Raw genomic sequence first — 20,236 nt, forward strand, 5'->3', positions numbered from 1 at the left:
GTGAACCTCTTTTCTAATAAATACCCTTGCCTTCTCCACCTCCCCTGAGCCTAGATCCCTGCTTCCTCTCAGACTCTAGTCCCTCCCTTCAATTTGTCCTGCTTGTATTTCATCTTCTTTAATCACTGTTTTCATCACATCACTCCCATGCTCAGAAACCCTTAAGGGATCTTTATTTCCCACCACATCAAATCCAAACTCAGCTGCCTGTTTTCAAGGCTTCTCCTAATCTATCCTTTCCTTACATCTCCAGCTTTATTTCCCTTGCCAGATGTGGCTCTGGTTCCTGTGGTTTAGAGATAATGGAATTTTTGTACACCAAAAAAAAAAAAAAAAAAAAAAAAAATTAAAATCTGCATCATTTTTCTTAGGCATAGTTCAGCCCAGTTTTCTTAAACAAAAGCACACATCAACAGTTATTGCTTATCTGCCCCACTGTGGGGCCCTCCAGGCGGCAGTAAGAGGAAAGCAGTTTATGCACTACTCTTTCTCACTATTTTGGGAGAGGCTGAGGACCTGAGAAAGGTGACTTTAGTCACTAGAGTGGTTTGTGAAGAACTTTGCTGTTTTGACCAGACCGGCAGAATGCAAATATAGAAGGAGAGTATGAAAGATATTAAATATCAAGCCAGAAATGTCTGGCTCAGAAATTTGTAAAGAAGTAGGTCCTGCATAAGGGAAAACTCAGCAGACCACCAAGGTCTGGAAAAGACACTGCAGGAGTTGGTAAATGAAATTTAAGGGAAGGCATCCATATTGGAGGGGGCTTTTTTCCTCTTTCTTTTCTTTTCTTTTTTTTTTTTTGAGACAGAGTCTCACCCTGTTGCCCAGGTTGGAGTGCAGTAGCACAATCTTGGCTCACTGCAACCTCCCCTTCCCAGGTTCAAGCAGTTCTCCTGCCTCAGCTTCCCAAACAGCTGGGATTACAGGTGCCCAGCTAATTTTTTGTATCTTTAGTGGAGACAGGGTTTCACCATGTTGGGCAGGCTGGTTTCGAACTCCTGACCTCATGATCCACCTGCCTTGGCCTCCCAAAGTGCTGTGATTATAGGCGTGAGCCACCGCACCTGGCCGGGGCTTTTAAATTTATGTGAAGATAGCTTATTTTCAACTTTCTGTTTATTGTGGTGGGTGAGTGTGCATGTAATTAATGTTATTTACTTTGTTTTTCTCTATTTCAATAAATTCTGGCTCTTCCACTTCAGTAACAGTTTGATTTGGAGGAAATTTCTTCATTCATAAAATGGATATAACAATGGTATATGACATATAGGATCATTGTGAGGGCTAAACGAGATAATATATTTTAAAACCATAGAACATCATTCAAGAAAAAGTATTAGCTATCATTTCTGTCATCATAATTATTGTACGTATGCATAAGCGGCACTTAATTTGAACAGCTGCTAAAATCCTCCCTTCTCTCTATCTTCAGGTCAGTTCAGTTCAGCAAGCATTTCATGAGCACTCCGTATATGTAAGGCACTGATGATATCACACATACAACACTGACTAGCCCTTACGCAGCATATTTTCCAGAAGGAAAGGCAAACCCAGAAGCCGATTATTTCAGTATAAGGTTCTACTGTCCAATAGTCACCAGCAGCCACATGTGGCTACTGAGCACTGAGAATGTGGTTAGTCTGAATTGAGATGTGCTCTTTGTGTAAAACACACATTGGATTTTAACAAGTTAGTATGATAAAATAGTGTAAAGTATCTAATCATTTGAACATGGTGTTGATTACCTGTCAAAATGATCAGTTAGATATCAAGTTAAACAAAATATATAATTAAAATTAATTTCACCTGTTTCTTTTGATTTTTTTTTAATGTGGCTTCTAGACATTTTACATTTATGGGGCTCCTGCTATATTTCTTTTTCTTTTCTTTCTTTCTCTTTCTTTTTCTTTTTTTTTTGAGATGGAGTTTCATTCTGTCACTCAAGCTGATGTGCTGTGGCCAGATCTTGGCTCACTGCATCCTCCGCCCTCTGTGTTCAAGTGATTCTCCTGCCTCAGCCTCCTGAGTAGCTGGGACTATAGGCATCCACCACCATGCCTGGGTATTTTTTTTTTTTTTTTTTGCATTTTTGGTAGAGATGGGGTTTCACCATGTTGGTCAGGTTGGTCTTGAAATCCTGACCTCAAATGATCTACCTGCCTCAGCCTCCCAAACTGCATCCTGTGGCTCCTGTTATATTTCTATTGGACAGAGCTGGTCTCATGTGACACAATGGAGTAAAACAGGGTACATGGGAAGCTCAGAGGAGTGGCATGTCATGTAACCTGTCCTCCTGCCCAGGGGAGCAAGTGAAGCCTATGCTGATTGTTAAAGGATGAGCAGTTGTCCAGACACAGCCAGGTCTAAAGGGCCCTCCAGATGAAGGTAACAGGAAAGGAATGGAAGGCATGGTATTTCTAGGCACTGGAAGCATTTGGTTATTCATAAAGCATTATGAGTTAGGGACTGGCAGAAAATGAAGCTGCAAGAGAAGTGAAGCCTGGTCTTGCAATTCTTTAACATCCAGCTGCTATCAAATGCTCTGGTCCTTGACTTGTATATGAAATCTTGTTATTTTTCTGCTATTCATTTCTTTCACATTTTGGACTATTCAGCTTATATCTATGAGGTTTACATCCACGAGGATAGACTTTCTTAGAGGATAGGACTGATGAATGCACACGTGCTGCTTGGCAGGTAAAATGTCATTTCTCCTCTGCAGATAACTCTAAAGAGTCAATGGGCAGCCTACAATTGCTGCCAGGAGATGAATAAGAATGATGAATGAGAATCATATAGCAAGTGAGAGCCCTTCACACAGTCTGAATCACTGGGCCCAAGGAGAGTGTACATGGCTGCAGTCACATCCACTTACCTGTCAATAGATTTCAGTGGAATCCCTCTCCTCCCAAATTCTCACTGAGGAATGTAGTCATTCATCAGATTACATTAGTTTGGAAGCTCCTTATACCCATTCTATCCCATTTAGAAGCTCATTATACCCATTCTATCCCAAAGCACCCACAGGTCTTCCGCCTTTAATGAACATGTATTCAGTGGGGATTTAGTAGGTCATGCAGGATTAGGTGAAAGAGGAGTAGCAACAGGAGAACCCAAGAACCCAAGAGGATGGAGAGGCTACAGTTAGAAGACCTCTTCCACGTCTGCTTTTCACTCTTTAATGTGCATAGAAGTCACGTGAAGATCTTTAGAAATGTAGATTCTGATGAATTAGATGTAGGGATGGGACAACAATCATATTTTCATCAAGTTTCCAGGTGATGTCAGTGCTGCCAGTCATGGACTGCACTTTGAGTTACCAGGTCATAGAGACCACGTGTCTACTATAATCTCTTACCAAGCCTGGAATCTACATTGCAACAGCCCTAATGAGTCGTTAGAAGCCTCTGCTGGAAGACCTCTGTTGTGCCTCACCTCCTCCTCCTTTGTGGAGTGAGTCTTACTGTTGGAACAGTTTTTCTTGTCCCTGGATGCTCTCTAGGCAATTTCTGTGCGTTGGTTCTTGTTCTGTTTTTAGAACTGCTAAGAATAAAGCTAGTATCACTTTCTCTTGGTCATTTGGAAATCTGAAGACAATGTTTATATTCCCCTTAACCCTTCTTTTCAGTGGATTAAATCTACTCATCAACTTAGCTGTTAATCGCAGAACTCCCTGAATTTCCCAGGAATCATGTCCCTTAAGTGCCCCTCTTCTAACTGAGCATGAAATAATGGGCCTGTTGCTTATCTAGCTGTTGATTCCCTACTTCTGCCAGAGAATCCTTAAGCATCTTGATTGTTTGGTAGCCACATTAGACCTCAGATTCAGAATGAACTTGGTTGATAAGAAAAAGCCCAGTTTTTTCCTCACTGGTTGCCATAGACCCATCTAGCACTTGTGGAGATGATTTTTTTGAAAGAAGCTGTGTTTTTCTTTATTATGAAATAGTTAGAAATTTGGAAATTATAAACAAGCAAAATTACCTTTCTTAATATGTTGAAATATAAAAATCAATTTTTTTTTGAGATGGAGTTTCGCTCTTGTTGCCCAAGCTGGAGTGCAATGGTGCAATCTCAGCTCACTGCAACCTCTGCCTCCCGGGTTCAAGCAATTCTCCTACCTCAGCCTCCCGATAGCTGGGACTACAGGCGCCCAGCTAATTTTTTGTGTCTTTAGCAGAGACACGGTTTCACCATGTTGACCGGGTTGATCTCGATCTCTTGACCTCGTGATCCGCCTGCCTCAGCCTCCCAAAGTGCTGGGATTACAGGCATAAGCCACTGCGCCTGGCCCAACTTTTCCTATGCATAGAGATGATTGATTGCATTGATTATTGATTACATTTTACAAGGGCTTAGAACAATCTTTTGTGAACATGTTTCAAACAACATCATTTTTATTAGCTAGATCATATTTAATCACATTGAAATTTTTTGCAATTTATTCAGCCAGTTTCCTATTATTGGACAATCACGTTGTCTCTGATTTTTTTGTCATTAATCAATGCATTTGTAAACACCCAGGTACCTAAATTTTATATACATTTTTGAAAATGGTAGATTCCTGTATGTGAAATTACTGTATTAGAAGAGGGATAGTTAAGGTTTTTGAGCTTATTAGTATAATCTGTCATATTGTCCTTTAGGTAAGTTTTAATAATAGAGTGCGTTATCACTAACAGAAATTTAACAGTACCAATTTCTCTGCACCCACATTCATTAAAAATGCCTTTGACACTTTGATGAACAAAAACAAATCGAGTTCCATTGTTTCATTTTGTAGTTCAATAACTAGTAAGGTTGAACATTTTAAAATTTGTCTATTGCCATTTAAATTTCTTCTTTGAGGGAATAAACTTTTCTACTAGAACATTTTTATTTTTCTTAATGATTTATATTAGTTGCTTAAGTGCAAAGGCCATTAATCCCAAATAATTTTCCCATTGCTTTTTAGTTTTGTATTTTATATAACTGAAATGTGTTCTGGATTGTGTCTCCTATCAGAATATTCTTTTTTAAACATCGTTTTATTTTTAATTTTGTGAGTACATAGTAGGTGTATATATTTATGAGGTACATGAAATATTTTAGTAAGGCATGCAATGTGTTGTTATCACATCATGGAAGATTGGGTATCCATCCCCTCAAGCATTTATCCTTTGTGTTACAAAAAATCCAGTTATACTCTAAGTTATTTTAAAATGTACAATTACATTATTATTGACTACAGTCCCCCGTTGTGCTATCACATACTACATTTGGTTCACTTTTTCTGACTACATTTTGTTGTACCCATAACCATGCCCGCCTTTCCCTAGCTCCACCTGACCACTGCTTCCTAGTCTGTGATAACCATCCTTCTTCCACCTTGACCACTGCTTCCTAGTCTGTGGTAACCATCCTTCTATTCTCTATCTCCATGAGTTCAGTTGCTTTGATTTTGAGATTCCAGTATTAGATTATTCTTGATTTTAGAAAAGTTATATGTTTTTGTGTAATAAATTGGTACAAAAGTACTTGCACTTTCTGCCATAATGGGAAAAACACAAAAGTAATTGCAGTTTCTGCCATGATGGTAAAATCGCAATTACTTTTGCACCAACCTATTATCCTATTATGTATTACCTAATTGGTGACCTTGCTAAACATTCACATTCATGTGAATAGTTTTTAAATCTAATATTTGAATCCCATCTTTGTTTCTTGTCTTGTTGCGTTAGTTAGCAATTCCAGAACAATGCTAAATAGTAATGGTTATAATAGGCATCTTGATTTGTTCCTGAGTTTAATAGGAATATCTTAGGGTTTTATTATTAACCATGAATGATGCTGCCTTTTTGGTTTAGGGTAATATATCCAAAGGATTATAAATCGTTCTACTATAAGGACACATGCACACCAATGTTCATTGCAGCACTGTTCACAATAGCAAAGACCTGGAACCAACCCAAATGCCCATCGATGATAGACTGGACAGAGAAAATGTGGCACATATACACCGTGGAATATTATGCAGCCATCAAAAATGATGAGTTCGTGTCCTTTGTAGGGACGTGGATGAACATGGAAACCATCATTCTCAGCAAACTGACACAAGAACAGAAAATCAAACACCACATGTTCTCACTCATAGGCGGGTGTTGAACAATGAGAACACATGGACACAGGGAGGGGAGCATCACACACTGGGGTCTGTTGGGGGGAAATAGGGGAAGGACAGCGGGGGGTGGGGAGTTGGGGAGGGATAGCATGGGGAGAAATGCCAGATATAGGTGATGAGGAGGAAGGCAGCAAATCACACTGCCATATGTGTACCTATGCAACAATCCTGCATGTTCTTCACATGTACCCCACAACCTAAAATGCAATAAAAAAAGATAGATATCAAATCAAATATATATTTGTTAAAGAAATGTCCATTTATTCTGTATTTTCACAGTTTAAAAAATCAACAGTAGAGGCTGAATTTTATTAAAAAATCTTTCATCATCTGCTTATGTGAAAGTGGTGTTTCTCTGTCTCTTTCTATCTCTCAACAATTTTAAACTTAGAGGAAAGCTGTGAGTACAATACCCAAAAAAACTTGTTTTTTTTTCTGAACAACTTGACAGTATGTTCTAAGATTTCATACAGATTAGAAGTAGATTAGTGTTGCCTAGAGATTAGCAGATGTTGGGAGAGGAAATAGAGAGTGACTGCCATTGGGTATGGGGATTCTTTCTGGAGTGATGAAAATATTTTAGAATTAGATGGCATGGATTCCTGCACATCTCTGTGAATATACCAATAAATTTTAAATTGTATACTTTGAAAGGGTGAATTTTCTGAGATGTAAATTTTATTTCAATAAATCTGTTATTCAAAACTAAGAATTATTTACTGCATTTAGTTGTCATGTCTGTCTCCTTCAATATGAAGCAACTGTTCACCCTTTTCTTAACTTTATCGACCCTGACACTTTTGAAAATTACATGCTCGTTCTTTTATAAATGGTTCTTCAATTTCAGTTTGTCTAATGATTCCTGATTATTAAATTCAAGTTATGCATTTTGGCCCAGATATCACAGGATGGATACAGTGTTCTTCTCATTGTATCTTATCAAGTGATATATAATTTTGATCTATCCCATTACTGGTGATGTTCAATTTGCTTGCTTGATTAAGATGTTATCTGTCAGGTTTCTCTCCTATAAAGTTATTTTTTCCCTTTTGAAATAATTTTGTTTTGTAGAAAGTTACTTTGAGATTATATAAATGTCCCACTTTTCTTCAAACCTTTATTTATGTAAGTATGAACTCATACTGACATAATTTGCCACCTTATGATCCATTATTGAAATTATCTGTTTCAGTGTTCAAATTATCCTAGATTTGGCCAGTGGGAGCAACTTCAAACTGGTTTCTGTGTCCTTGTGGTATGTCCCCTTCATTTTTTGAGCATTTCCTTATTTTCTGGTAAAAGAAGTTGCTCTTCTAGGTTTATCTTGTACTCTACCTACTCCAGCCCTAGAATCAGCTATTTTTTCCAAAGAGTCCTGGTCTTTTCAATGGTGATGATATTTAGAAGCCACAATTTAATGTCTAAGGTTTGCTCACTGTTCTTTGGATGTCGTTGCTTCCAGGCCCCTCCTACTGGACTGAGCTAAGGAATAGATGTATGTTTATGTGAACACACACACACACACTTACGTGTGGGTGATTTTCTATATTATATATGTAATCACCTATCCATTATCTATCTATCCATCCTTCAGTGTATTTAAGAATGCATTAACATTGATACTTTTACTCTAATACAACTCTATGTGTTGATATTAGTTTCTCTGTTCCCATATTTGTAACTCTTCTCTGAGAGTAAGAAACCCAGCTTCTCTTATCCGTTATCCAATTTCCATTATCCAGTTTCCATTATCTAAAAGATAGGTACTTATGTGATCAAAGCCTTATACAAAACCAATTTTCTATCCACCACCAGTGTCCTCTACCCTGCCCATGCCCTTCTGATTCCACTCATGTTCCAACATGCCCCTTTTCCCCACCAACTGCTTCTTGGAGTTAACTAATGGCTTTTGGGCTGAGTTGTTCAGAAAGGGAAGAGGGGTGGGAAGAGAAAGGTGTTTTTCTCTTTTGCCTTATAATTTAGCGAATTATACTAATAGATTTCTCTAACATTGACTTACCCTTGGACTTTGTAATGTGCTGTGCTTTGATTTTTCTACTCTTTTATTTAAGATGTCTTGATAATTTATTTTGCTGACCTGAAAAAGATTTGGAATGCTAGAAATTTTCTCAATTTCATTCTCTTTGAATTCTACAGGAAGAATACAAGGCTTCTCTTGACTTCTTTGCATTTTTCCAGTGCCATTGCTTTTGGAAATGCCACCAGAATGAAAGCTGCATTATCTGTGGCAGAAATTACTGATACATCTCAGAAGCAAGGAATCATGGAGTATCTATTTTCCAGCTGTGATGTATATTTCCTGCAAAAGTCACATAATTATGTATAATACACTAATGAGTTTTTTCACAGAAACAGAAAAGAGATTTCTAACATTTCCTGGGATTTCAAAAAAAAAAAAAAACAAGGAAAAGAAAGAATTCAACTAAATACCCATTTGTTAGCCCAGCATTGGAAGTCACCAGCCTTAAAGAATGATTGGAGAATCAACCAGTACCAATACTGCCAGCCTTCATCTCCTTCGTATCCAGCCATACCCAGCAGAATTTCTTGGAGCCCACGAAACGTTAATTGAAAAGGTAAGTCTGCTTTGGAAAACATCTATATTTTAAGCAGAGGTGGAATTTGGGGAAGAGCCATGTAGACATCTATAATTCTATACATCATGATTATTTTCAGTGACCTGAAACCTGGAGCAGATTCTAAGGGTTAAACAATGTCCGTAGTTTTACTCTTTAGGACTGTCTTGGTCCCCTACCCAATCATTGTCACACTGCCTTGGCTCTTATAGGCCTAAGTGCATGAGTTGCTTACTATTTGTCTGGGTAGTTGGTTAATTTTGGAGGCAACCATCTTGCAGGTATGATTTTCTTCCTTTATAGACAACAAAGCGTGGGTTGCTATCTTTTTATGTTTCATTTTACATACTTTGTGCTCCATCTCCCACCAACCCTCTCACCATTTCTGTTTAAAGATGTTATTCCTTATATATGTAGATTCTTCCAAAAAGATTGACATATGCCCATGTGTGCTCATGTGCACATACATACACAAATATACTCACAGTACATTTATGCTTCCAAATATATTCTTTTATTTTCTTGACTCGATTATTCCATTTATTGACTCAATTATTCCAGGAATCCTGGAAAAACAGAGGGGCAAGGGAGAAAGGATGATTGTGGTTATAAGGTTTAAATGTATTATATAGCATTATCAGTTGATCATTGAGGAACTGTGCTCTCAGTGAATAACATGTTTCAACTATGTCATTGGCTCTGGAGACTCAGACAGAGAGTAGTTATCCAGATAAAGAAATGTCTGAAAACAAACAAGAAATAGGAGTTGCATTTTGGAAGTATTCTCATTCATAAAACTGAGAGGTCACATTCATTGCAAGAGGGCATCCACTGGAATGCTGGCTGAGCTTATGATCAGAGCATTCATTCATTTATTTAACAGATATTTATTTAGAGTTTTTTTGTGTAGTGGGCACCGTCCTAGGTGCTACAGATATGTTAATAAGCAAAGGCAAGCATGGTTCTTGCTGGTAAATGTTTAACAACTGGCTTTACAAAAACAAAAACTCTGATTTTTAGTATTTGTTCATTTCTGTGATGCAAATGTCCCCACTACAGCCAATTTCAAGCTACCAATGTTCTACAGTGTAGGAAGATATGGATACATTAAGCAAATGTGAGCCAGCATGAGTTGGCTTCAGCACACTTCGGGTCCTTGCTGTCCAAAAGCTTACAGTAAAATTAAGACGACGTACAATTAAAATATTACTTTAATAAAAGTGCAACTTCAAACTATGACAGGGCTGTCAAGAAGGGGAATGTGCATTGATAGCCTGCAATAAATGAATATAAACTATTTTGTGAAATTATTGGAAGTATTCACTGGGAAACTGATAGTTAAGCTGAGAGCTGAAGATGCAAAAGATTACTTGAGGAAAGGACGAGCGTTTCAGATAGAAGTTTCAGCTCATGCAGAGGCTCTGTGGTGGGAGAAAGCTTGGTGTATTTGAAGAAAACAAAAGAAGGCTTTGTGACTGAACTGTGAGAGGAAAAGGGGCATGTGCTGAGTTGGAAGTGGTAGGCATGAGCCGTATTTGACTTATAAGCTTTGAGAAAAATGCGGATCTTTATCCTAAAAGCAGAGGTTATCTATTGAAGAGTTTTAAACCTGGGATTAAAATGATGAAATTGCGTTTTGAAAATATCACTCTAGCTACAGCACAGAGGAAAGATTTGAATTGACCTCGATGGAGAGCTGGGAGGTGATGAGTAGTCTGTTACAGCAGTCTATGTAAGAGATGCTCGTAAACCGGCCTAGGGTCTGGCAATAAAAATGGAGAGAAGGGGAAAGATTTCAGAGATATTTATGACTCTAAATTAAGATGAGTTAATAAGAGTTAGCGTCCAATAATATGTTGCCAAGTCTTTCTGAGTTTGCACAACTGGCTGGGTAGTGATGCCAGAGAGAAAGTTTGAGAACACCATTGTGTGTATGTATGCATATGTACACACGCAGGGGAAAATCCGAAGTTTTGGGCATATGAGTTTGAATAATCTTTGAGGCATCTAAGTGGATGTGTCAAACATGTTAGATGTATAGTACTAGAACTCAGAGTAGAGGTCTGGCCTAGCGTCTATATTTTGGAGTAATTTTCATGTGAAAGAAAATTGAAGAATCCTGTGTCTTTAACCCTGCTCTTCGGGCGGCAGACATCTTTTCAGCACACATCAGATGGCTTAAACTTTCTTTTCTGGGATTCTTTTTCATTTGTATAAGAGATAGTGATGCATCTTGGCAACTCAATAAGATTTGGGGAATACTGAATTTATTTTCTGAGCTATTTTTCTTTAAGGATTTGTATTCACTTAATAGGCAGCGTATTAACTAGAATAGTGCATGCAAACTGTTTAGCATAGTGCCTGGCCTGTAGTAAGAACTCAGAAAATGGCAATCGTCATTAGCATCTTCTTCTTCTTCTTTTCTTGATATCTGGATTGCAATTACTTAATTTTCATTATCAATAGGGTTGCTTTATCAGTGTATCAAAAAGAAACTCATGATATTTAGGGGAAAATGTCTAAGATACATACTTGAGGGTGTGTCGTGTGTGTGTGTGTGTGTGTGTGTAGAGAGAGAGAAGGCTTGGAAAGGACACATACTAAATTTGAGGAAATTGCCTCTGAAAGATGTAGAATTGAAGGGGAGTTAGGCAACAAATGGCTTTTTTTTAGCTAAAAATTTATAAAATTTGAATTTCTGTGAGTATGCATTCCTTTTATAATTTTTTTGCAAATGAATTCACATTGCACAAGTTGAATAAACATAGCTCTCACATGATGCTGGTCCAGGAGTGACCAAACACATAGTGGATACAAGGCAGTTCTGAGAGGCAGGTACTGCCATGTGTATTCATGATTGCAGATAGAATCACTGTGAAATGATTGTTGAATTGTTTCCTGGTAAAGAGTGACTTAAATGGTTGACAGAAGATAAAACAGAAACAAGACACTTGATATGTATCTCAGTTGCTATGTAACAAGCCACCCAATACAGTAATTTAAAACAATAATATTTCTTTTGCTCACAGGTTTGCAGTTTGCCTAGGGGCACAGTGGGGACATTTTGTCTCTGCTCTATTTGACATCAGATGAAGATGAAATGACCAGAAAGCTAAAGGGTGAAAACATCTTCAGGGCCACTTGTTCGTGTGTCTGGTGGTTGGTGTGGGCATGTGGTTGTGGCTCTAGAACATCTACATGTGGCCCTTCCATGTGGCTGTTTGTCTGTATCATAATATGGTGGCTAAGGTTCAAAGGCAGGTGTCCCAAGAGAGCCCAGTGGAAGCTGTATCAACTTTATGTTTTATTTTTACTTCTTTTTTTTATTTTTATTTTTGGAGACAGAGTCTCGCTCTGTCACCAAGGCTGGAGTGCAGTGGCACGATCTCGGCTTACTGCAACCTCCACTGCCTGGGTGCAAGCAATTCTCCTGCCTCAGCCTCCAGAGTAGCTGAGACTACGGGTACACACCACCACGCCAGGCTAATATTTTGTGTTTTAGTAGAGACAGGGTTTTGCCACGTTGCTCAGGCTGATATCAAACTCCTGAGCTCAGGCAATCCACCCTCCTTGGCCTCCCAAAGTGCTAGGATTAGAGGCGTGAGCCAGTGTACCCTGCCTACTTATTTCTTTAGGGACAATTACTCACTGTATTGCTCAGGCCAGCCTCAAATTCCTGAGCTCAAGTGATCCTTCTGCCTTAGCCTCCTCAGGAGCCGGGACAACAAGTACGTGTCACCATGCTTGGGTTAGCATCAACTTTTATGATCTCTTCTTGGAAGTCATGCTGCATCATTTCCTCCACATTCTCTCAGTAAAGGTAGTCACAATGCATCACCCAGATTCAAGGAGAGAAGAAACAGAATCTACTTCTTGATGAACAAGTAATAAGTTCTGCAAGAGCATGTAGAATCAGAAATATTAATGTGACCATTTTTGGAAAATGCAAATAGCCAAAATAAGTCCTCCTTTCCAGTGTTATCTGTGCCACAAATTTGCAGTGCAAATATGGAAAATTATCCAGATTCTCTCAGTTGCCACAGCTGAATGTGAGAATTGCAACTCTATTCCAAAACCACATTCACGCATTGTGAGAGCTGTATTTTAACATAGTAAGCCAAATAATTTTAGTGATGGAGTATATTATCTTTCTCTTGCCTAGCACAGCTATGAGTTTAAAATTAATTTCCCAGTGCACTGTCAAATCTATTTTAACCTAAAAGGCAAATTGACACATTCCAGGCATGGTGTGTGACCCAGGAAGCTTGGTCCGACCCAGTAAGCCAGTAGGTTTGTATTATTTGTTTTTTTTTTTTTCTTAAGCTTACTCCTCAAAGGCAAACAAAGATAAAGCACAGAAAGGAAACTCATTAAAATGAATGTTTGCAATGGAATTTCAAATTGTTCTCTTAAATGCACATTAGTGTCCTTCCTGTGTACCAGCTACACTTTGTACAGGCTGTGTGGAACTTACTGTGTTGTCTGAAAGTCAGCTTCGTTTCTCATATTATTTATTTATTAGAATTTGAGTCAACCCATTCATCTGTATCCCTGATGTCTTTGGTTCCAACTAGGGCATGTGTGCTAGACCATTATTAACAGGAGACTAATCACCCTGTATTTATTGATTAACCATAGAGTAGTGCTTTAGAGGATTGTCAGAAAACATCCAGTTAATGGAGTCCACTAGATTAGAATTTCCTTTATTTTATAGTGTGAATTGTTAGCCCAAGATGAGCTGTAAATTACATCTGCAGGGTTTCTACTTTTTAAGAACACTATCGTGGTATTTTTTTATTTCTTTGGACATGCACATGTGTTTTCCTGTTTGCCTTAAGAAGTTAAGGTCATTATGTAGCATAAATATTAAAAATTAAGCTCTTTTGATATTGACATGTAAAACAAAACAAAATGAAAAGCTCCTACTTTAACATTGTCTTTTAACATGAGAAAAACAGGTTTTATACATGATTAATCAGTTAAATTGAATTTTGACAAAGTTTTGCCCCCAGATGTTTTCTTGTTTTTTGTTTGTTTGTTTTCTTGTTTAGACTGAAGACAAACATGAAACATTTATCTTAAGATAAGTCCATTTTTTATTCTTCAGAAATTCGTCAGACTTGAAACTTTTAGCAGCCCTTCTCCCATAATTACAATGCCAAAATAGCAAAGTGAATGAACCAACAGTCTATGTCTTCCCTGAAATTAACAACATAAATGGAATCCAAATATTGTGTGCCTGAATGCGTATATTAATTTATACTTGCAAGGAATGTTTACTAATGTCCACACCTCAGACATTTATTATGAAAATTGTCAGTTAAGATAGTCAACCTAGTGGTTTGCCAGCTCACCTAGGGGAGCTTTTATAAAGTATGGATTCTCAAGCCCTATACCCTAAAAATGTTGTTCATAGGCTGAATATGTGACGTAAGAAATCTATATTCTTCAAATATAGAATCTTATGCTTCTGAGTTATCAGTCCAGTGTGAGAACAACTAAACTAGAACATTTGCTAACCCTTGACATAATTTTGGTGGTGTAAGATATTCTGCATTGATAGAAATTTTTGTATCCCAGGACAAAGTGATATTATGTTTGAATTTCTCTCCTTGTTACATTTTACAATAGGGATGCAGGATAACACTATAGTAGAAGCACAGCTTTATCTTAAAAACAGGGAAAGGAATTCTAGTTCATAAATCTTCTCATTTCCCTCTTTAGTTTAGTGCATTTTGTTTTGGTTTGGTTTGTTTGTTTGTTTTTGAGATGGAGTCTCACTCTGTCACCCAGGCTGGAGTGCAGTAGTGCAATCTCAGCTCACTACAACCTCCGCCTCTGGGGTTCAATCGTCCTGCGTCAGCCTCCCAAGTAGCTTGGACTACAGGTGCCTGCTACCACACCTGGCTAATTTTTTGTATTCTTAGTAAAGATGAGATTTCACTAAGTTGGCCAGGCTGGTCTCAAACTCCAGACCTCATGATCTGTCTGCCTCGGCCTCCCAAAGTGCTGGGATTACAGGTGTGAGCCACTGCACCCAACCTACTTCTGTGTTTTGACTAAAATATATTTTATATATAAATATGTTATATATAGTAATAATAGTGATTATTATTAACATTATTTGGTCATAATATTTCTTTTAGATTGCCCAAGTACCTATCACTGAAACTCGTGGAATAAATAAACAACTACAAATATTTCATTATGGTTAGAGGCAATGAGTGAGGCACACTTCACAAAGCTGGAAATTGTAGTATGGAGCCACAAAAAATAAATAAGATTTCCACCAGTAGAGGAGTAGAGAAAAGATATTTCCAGGTAGGACACAGAAAAAAAGGCACACAGATTGAAGTTTCAGAGTACATTCAGAGATAAAGTAGCTCAGTGTAGCCAGGCTCCAATATATATGGGAGCCATCATGGCTTGAAATATTCAGTCTTCTTCACAAACACCACATGATTATCTCAATAGATGCAGAGAAGGCCTTCAACAAAATTCAAAAGCCTTTTATGCTAAAAACTCTCAATAAACTAGGTATCTACAGATCATATCTCAAAATAATGAAAGCTATTTATGACACACCCACAGCCAATATCATACTGAGTGGGCAAAAACTGGAATTATTCCCTTTGAAATCTGGCACTAGACAAGGATGCCCTCCTCACCACTCCTATTCAATATAGTATTGGAAGTTTTGGCCAGAGCAATCAGGCAAGAATGGAAATAAAGGGTATTCAACTAGGAAAGGAGGAAGGCAAATTGTCTCTATTTGCAGACAACATGATTGTATATTTAGAAGACCCCATCGTCTCAGCCCAAAATCTCCTGAAACTGATAAGCAACTTCAGCAAAGTCTCAGGATACAAAATCAATGTGCAGAAATCACAAGCATTCCTACCCACCAATAACAGACTAAAAGAGAACCAAATCAAGAGCCAACTCCCATTCACAATTGCTACAAAGAGAATAAAATATCTAGGAATACAACTAACAAAGAATGTAAAGGACCTCTTCAAGGAGAACTACAAACTACTGCTCAAGGAAAAAGAGAGGACACCAACAGATGGAAAAACATTGCATGCTCATGGTTAAGAAGAATCAATATTGTGAAAATGGCCATACTGTCCAAAGTAATTTATAGATTCAACACTATCCCCATAAAGCTACCTATGACCTTCTTCACAGAACTGGAAAAAACCACCTTAAACTTCTTATGGAACCAAAGGAGAGCCCGCATAGCCAAGACAATCTTAAGCAAAAAAAACAAAGCTGGAGGCATTACGTTGTCTGATTTCAAACTATACTATAAGGCTACAGTAATCAAAACAGCATGGTACAGGTACCAAAAAAGAGATACAGACCAATGGAACAGAACAGAGGCCTCGGAGGTAATGAACATCTACAACCATCTGATCTTTGACAAAGCTGACAAAAACAAGCAATGGGAAAGGATTTCCTGTTTAATAAATGGTGTTGGGAAAACTGGCTAGCCATGTGCAGAAAGCATAAACTGGACCCCTTCCTGACACCTTACACTAAAATTAACTCCAGATGATTAAAGACTTAAACATAAGACCTAACACCATAAAAACCCTAGAAGAAAACCTAGGCAAAATCATTAGGACATAGGCATAGGCAAGGACTTTATGACTAAAACACCAAAAGCATTGGCAACAAAAGTCAAAATAGACAAATGGGATCTAATTAAATTCCAGAGCTTCTGCACAGCAAAATAAACAATCACTAGAGTGAACCAGCAACCAACAGAATGGGAAAATATTTTCGCAATCTACCCATCTGACAAAGGACTTATATCCAGAATTTACAAAGAACTAAAACAGCTTTACAAGAAACAAACAAACCCATTCAAAAGTGGGCGAGGGCTATGAACAGACACTTTACAAAAGAAGACAGTTATGAGGCCAACAAACATATGAAAAAATGCTCATTGTCACTGGTCATTAGCGAAATGCAAATCGAAACTACATTGAGATACCATCTCACACCAGTTAGAATGACGATCATTAAAAAATCTGGAGACAACAGATGCTGGAGAGGATGTGGAGAAATAGGAACACTTTTACACTGTTGGTGGGAGTGTAAATTAGTTCAACCATTGTGGAAGACAGTGTGGCGATTCCTCAAGGGCCTAGAAATAGAAATTTCATTTGACTCGGCAATCCCATTACTGAGTATATATCCAAAGGATTGTAAGTCATTGTGTTATAAAGACACATGCACACGTATGTTCATTGTGTCACTGTTTACAATAGCAAAGACCTGGAACCAACCAAATGCCCATCAATGATAGACTGGACAAGGAAAATGTGGCACAAATACACCATGGAATATTATGCAGCCATAAAAAACGATGAGTTCATGTCCTTTGTAGGGACATGGATGAATCTAGAAACCATCATTCTCAGCAAACTGACACAAGAACAGAAAATCAAACACCGCATTTTCTCACTCATAGGTGAGTGTTGAACAATGAGAACACGCGGACACAGGGAAGGGAGCATCACACACTGGGGTCTGTTGAGGGGGAATGGGGAGGGACAGCTTGGGGTAGGGAGGTTGGGGAGGGTTAACATGGGGATAAATGCCAGATATAGGTGATGGGGGAACGGAGGCAGCAAACTATATTGCCCTGTATGTACCTATGCAACAATCCTGCATGTTCTGCATATGTACCCCAGAACCTAAAGTGCAATTGCAATAAAAAAAGAAATGTGTATATATATATATAAGAGAAATATTCAGTATTCAGTGACAGAAGTAAAGAATTCAGTCTTGATCCTAGGGCCAATTATCTGGAGTGGCTTTTTGAAGAAATGTGCTAAGATATATTCTGAGGCTGCATCTGGCTCTGGAGCTGATTAGGACTTAGCTGTGGGCATAAGATTGGGCAGCAGAGTATCAGTGCCATACATTTTGTAACCCTCCACTACACAATGTAAATTTCATATATGTATTCTTGATCTTAGTGATTTCTTTCACACCTTCTTTTAACTCGGTAATCAAATGTTTTTGTCCTGCTTTTGATTCTCATTGTGACATCTTGGATTGTATATTGAGATCCTTGAGGGATTCATGAAATGCTGATCCTTTCACAAGGCTGTTTTGCTATTGGCTGTTATTTCAATCCTGTTGGTAAGCACTGTGGCAGGACTCGGCTGGAAACTAGCGAAGTGGTAAAAACCAGATGAAATACAATGCAGTGTTCACTTCTGCGTTTCTGAATCAGTGATCAAGTCAAAGGGATGACTGATTAACAGTTAATTTGATTTGCTGCATGTATGAATTTTCATTTGAAGGATGATGGGGCACAAACGTATTTTTCTCCAGAAGAAAAAGTGCTGAAGTAGAAATTAAACCCCACTTCAGCTTTTACCAAGAAAGCTCACACCGATTATCCAAGCACCCACATTATATATATATATGTATTGATGGGTCTGTTAACTTTTAAATTTATTAGTTTGAGAAACAAATCTTAATACTCTAAACGCTTCAAGGAAAATTTAAAATGCATTTTATCTCCTAAAAACATGCAATTATGTGAAACTTCCTTTTGTTGTTCCCACTATTTTTTAGTTATATCTAGAAATATCATATGGATAAAATATGTAGGCACTTTATAAATATCACTTGATAATTTTGTTTAATTAGCATATTTTTTCAATTCTAAGCCTTTCTTAGTGGGACATGTTAGCAGTCTGAAATCAGGATGTGTACATTGTAATTTCAATGAACATTTCATTGAGTGTTTCCTGTCTGTTTCATCTCCCACTTCCCCACCCCCACCTCCCATCCTCACCCCTAGTACCAAAAGGCCGTTATTGAATCTATGTTGCTTCTTGGGCATTTTAGAATTGATGGTATGTGCAAAGTGCATGATTAAATGATAGATGGCTCTCATTGACTTGGCAAAAATGAGGGAGTGAGAATATTGTCTGGACAAATAAGGCAGAACAAGAATTCCTTTGATTTCCAAACCATTGTCTCCCCCATCCTCTTTATTTTGAATGTGGCTCTGTGTATGTCTGACAAGTGTGAGTTTGAGAAGACTTTTCTGCAGTGTCTAAAGGAGCAAAAAAAAACCATATCAGGTACCTTAAAATTATCTCTAATATTTTAAAGTTATTTTAGTAAGCTGATGAGGTCAATTAGTTATTGGTGCTAGAAGGAACACTTTTCCTTTTGCCTAGAGATTAGGTTAAAACTTAGAATCTTAAAATGTTAAATTAAAGGGAATTTTTTTTTTTTTTTTTTGACAGAGTCTGGCTCTGTCACCCAGGCTGGAGTACAGTGGCGCGATCTTGGCTCACTGCAACTTCCACCTCCTGCGTTCAAGCGATTCTCCTGCCTCAGCCTCCCAAGTAGCTGGGACTACAAGCACATGCTACCACGCCCCGCTAATTTTTTTTTTTTTTTTTTTTTTTTTTTTTTTTTGTATTTTTAGTAGAGATGGTGTTTTACCGTGTTAGCCAGGATGGTCTCCATCTCCTGACCCTGTGATTCGCCAGCCTCGGCTTCCCAAAGTGCTGGGATTACAGGTGTAAGCCACTGCACTCAGCCTAAAGAGAGAATTTTAAATGTTGTCCAGTCCAGGCAAAGTTTGGATAAGGAATCTTGTCCTCTAGGAACCTTCTTCTAGCTTTGGGTTCACAGTTCTGTTTCATAATTCCTCAGCCTGATGAGGAATTATGAGATTATGAGAAGTTCTTAGACTCCCTACCCATTACTTTTGACCTAAAAATACCAGCATTTAATCCAACTGAAATTTTCTGATTGCTATAAATGGATTAAATTGCTTATCCCTCAGCAAAATGTTCAAATCTCAGTTGTGCCACCTCTTAGCTTTGTGACTGGTCACATTACTTAATGTCTCTGAGCCTTAGTCACTTATTCAAGTCATTCAAAAATGATTGTCGTAAATGAAATGTGCCAGCACAATCCTAGATGCTGAGTATACATTGCTAAACAACACAGACACAGTTCCTGCTCTTAAAGAGCTCTGCTCATGAGAATTCATGAGAATGAGTTGCCAATTACAAAGCAGAAGATAAGTTCTGTGATAAAGATAACTTCAGCTTGGAAATGGGGGCACATGGTGCAGGCAGGCCTTTCAGAGAGATTACATCAAAGCTGAGATGTGAAGGATGTTAGTAGTAAGGCAGTTAAGAGGAATTAGGAGTGCTTTAATTTCCTCCACTGTAAAATGGGGACACACCTTCCTTATTGGGTCATAGTAAGAAACAGAGACAATAAATATAATGCATCAGAAATGTACCTGATAATTCAGTGTAGGGCCAGAAAACACGTATTAAATGTATACTACTATAGGCAATGTTGAAAAATGAGTAGGATGCTGGCCCCATCCTCCTGGGTCTTGGAGGCCAGAAGTGTAGCTCTAGCTCCCTGTATTGCCTCTGTTGCTCTTACCCACTCTATTGTACTTGCCTGTTTACAT

General features: G+C 38.1%; 1 long non-coding RNA gene across 9 annotated transcripts in view; it reads left to right on the forward strand.

Moving 5' to 3' along the window:
• LOC105718754 (uncharacterized) overlaps positions 1-20,236 on the forward strand; it is a 197,541-nt gene that overhangs the window by 122,324 nt on the left and 54,981 nt on the right. For all 9 annotated transcript variants that reach the window (XR_010336993.1, XR_010336992.1, XR_010336994.1 and 6 more), the window contains one exon: positions 8,321-8,760. This is a non-coding gene — a long non-coding RNA (uncharacterized LOC105718754). The remainder of the gene's footprint in view (positions 1-8,320; positions 8,761-20,236) is intronic.

This window comes from Aotus nancymaae, unplaced genomic scaffold (genome assembly GCF_030222135.1).
Source record: "Aotus nancymaae isolate 86718 unplaced genomic scaffold, 86718_ANA_hifiasm-v0.15.2.pri h1tg000041l, whole genome shotgun sequence".
NCBI lineage: Eukaryota > Metazoa > Chordata > Mammalia > Primates > Aotidae > Aotus > Aotus nancymaae.